At 36.5% G+C, this 3,205-nt stretch overlaps 1 pseudogene; it reads left to right on the top strand.

Moving 5' to 3' along the window:
* The first annotated feature begins 1,399 nt into the window (after window positions 1-1,399).
* LOC111080263 lies at window positions 1,400-2,674 on the top strand (annotated as a pseudogene).
* Window positions 2,675-3,205: the final 531 nt, after the last annotated feature.

The raw sequence follows: 3,205 nt of genomic DNA, 5'->3' as shown, positions 1-3,205 counted from the left end.
AGTCTGCCACAGGAAAATTTTATTTTCCTTCCTTTTGGCTGTACTAGAAGCCACAGATTTTCGAGATTTGAATACATTTTTAAAGTGTGATGTCACTGGAGTCTGAACATAAACAGACATCGACTGGGCTACTGATGTTGATCAAGAATATGTACACGATGTGGTATCAAAAATACGGGTATATTGCATGTATTGCATGTTGTATATACAGTTGTGTTCAATAAAATAGTAGTGCCGCACCTCACTACTTTCAAAACTATTTTTGAGATATTTCTAGTTTTCCAAATTGAACAATTGATACCTTTACGGAAAGCATGGAATGTAAATATTAGAAACTCCAAGAAACCGTGTTACCCATAATATCTGCTGTTCAATAAAATAGAAGTGCTGGGTTAAATAAGTTTAAAACGAGAAGGAACGTGTGAGTCGCTTCTGGGAACGCGACCTTACTTATGTATACTATGATTTTTAGAATTAAAAAAAAAAATTTACATTTTACATTTTTTTGCTACATCTGCTATCTATACTATAAATAGGGACCAGATGGATCTTTATTAATATTAAAGAACGACGCCTAATTAATGCGTTTATCTAAAACTAAAAATGCATGCCAAAAACCATTTTTCTTTCGACTTTTCCCGAGTTTTTAAAGTCAAAATTTTTGGAAAAATACCGCAAAAAAATGATGAAATTTAAATTTGAAAGCTTAATATGTTCCAGGCGTTAAGCTGCAGATACAAAGTGTATGGGTATGATTTATAGTTGCATTAGGCACATTTTCAGAACTGCAAAGTTATATGCATCCAGATGTAAGATACTTAAGTTATGTAAAGAATAGAAGCACTACCTCTGAAAAAAAAACAATTTTATCCTGACCGCGTCGAGTCGTCATACCATTCGCATAAAAATCCATCGAACTGACTTTCTTGTTTGTTTCGACTCCTGCTATCGTTCTTTAATATTAATAAAGATCCATCTTGTCCCTATTTATAGTATAGATAGCAGATGTAGCAAAAAAATGTAAAATGTACATTTTTTTTTAATTCTAAGAATCATAAGTATACATAAGTAAGGTCGCGTTCCCAGAAGCGACTCACACGTTCCTTCTCGTTTTAAACTTATTTAACCCAGCACTTCTATTTTATTGAACAGCAGATATTATGGGTAACACGGTTTCTTGGAGTTTCTAATATTTACATTCCATGCTTTCCGTAAAGGTATCAATTGTTCAATTTGGAAAACTAGAAATATCTCAAAAAGAGTTTTGAAAGTAGTGAGGTGCGGCACTACTATTTTATTGAACACAACTGTATATACAACATGCAATACATGCAATATACCCGTATTTTTGATACCATCGTGTACATGTTCTTGATCAACATCAGTAGCCCAGTCGATGTCTGTTTATGTTCAGACTCCAGTGACATCACACTTTAAAAAAGTATTCAAATCTCGAAAATCTGTGGCTTCCACAATTTTGAAAATACGAGAAAACCGACAGCGATGAATTATAAAGAATTATATTATCTACCGGATAATCTGGATCATATCGAAATTATAGTACAGCCAAAAGGAAGGAAAACCAAATTTTCCTGTGGCAGACTCGCCTGCCACGTTCTCGCTATCTAGCGAATGAAAATGCTTGAATATTGGTCATGAAGTGCAGAAATAAATGTAAAACCTTAAACTGAAAATAAAATATTTTACTGAAATGCTGATCATGATTGCAAATGTAAGCATAATATAATTAATAAATTTAAATTCTATAATATTCTATCTATAATTCCGAAACTGAGCTAAATTTTGAAGCCCGATATTATTTCTGGGGAGGTTTAACGAGTAAAATAGAAGACAAGAGGAATTAAGTGAGACACCGATGTGGGGTAAATCATATATTATATCCGTGAGATCCAAAATTAGGTCAATCTACTCTAAGAGAGCAATTGGAGCTCTTACTTCCGTGGCGCCATGTTTCATTTAAGGTTTTCTACTTAAAATAAAATATTTCCTGCAGGACTATTAAAATATATAGATAATTGTGTAACATAATATTAATTTTATTTCAGACCATTGGAAAAAATAACAAAATGATTCAGCATCTGAATTATCGGGTGCGAATCGTTCTGCAAGACTCTCGTACATTCATCGAAACTTTCAAAGCATTTGATAAGCACATGAATTTAATATTGGGCGACTGCGAAGAGTTTCGCAAGATAAGATCTAAGAACTCGAAAGTGCCCGAACGAGAGTAAAAACGTGTCCTGGGCTTTGTTTTGTTGCGTGGTGAAAACATAGTTTCTCTGACAGTAGAAGGACCTCCCCCTCCGGAGGAAGGACTTCCCCGAGTACCAATACCAGGAGCTGCATCAGGGCCAGGTATTAGTCGTATAGCTGGCAGAGGTGTTCCCTTGAACATGTCGGCAGTACCAGTACTCGACCTACTATGATGGGAGCAAACAACTCAGCCAAAATACAATTTTAACTCAGGAAATTCTCAGCTTCAACCAGGCTCGTAAGCAGAGAGGGCAGTACTCACCTGTGGACAATCCCTTCTTTTTAGGGATCTGACCATGGTGCATCACCGAAATCTCAGCAAATATTCTGTTGCGAAGCACCCTTTCCACTATACTGTCAAAAGCGCCCACAACATTTGAGAAAGAGGAATGAAGGATTGCTGCTACTCCGGAAAACTCTGATCAAGTTAGTCAAAAATTGCTGTATTATTTTCTGTAGGTGGGTAGCTCGTCGACCGCAGGTCTTTTGTAGGACTGCACTATGGGTCCAACGACGCACAGTGGGGCCTTCGACCACTTCAGCTTTTAAATTAATAAAATCTGAACGAATCACAATATCTTCATAAAATAAACTGCATTCGAAAGAAAAAGCTTTCACAATTTAGCCTGCATGAGTACATTGTCTAGAACAGCGGTGCCCAGGCCCATTGCTCCGCGAGCTCTTTTGTTTTTGTAATTGCCCCCAGCACAGTATGTGCTGTGTGCTAGCATACCGAAAGTCCAACACATGCAAACAACTTTGTGTGTATGCGATCCGTTCAGCAAAAACCAATTTTGTTTCTTCTCTGATTGGTGTTAACCCGACTTTTGTTATGATTTTGTTGTTGTCTTTTCTCCCAGTGGACCAAAACTTCGTAAAGGATATCGCTAACGTGAGTTACGTGAAACACAAACGGGTATAACTATCGAAT

This window comes from Drosophila obscura, unplaced genomic scaffold (assembly GCF_018151105.1).
Source record: "Drosophila obscura isolate BZ-5 IFL unplaced genomic scaffold, ASM1815110v1 contig_9, whole genome shotgun sequence".
In the NCBI taxonomy this organism is placed as follows: Eukaryota; Metazoa; Arthropoda; class Insecta; order Diptera; family Drosophilidae; genus Drosophila; species Drosophila obscura.
This window is presented reverse-complemented; position numbering and strand designations above follow the sequence as displayed.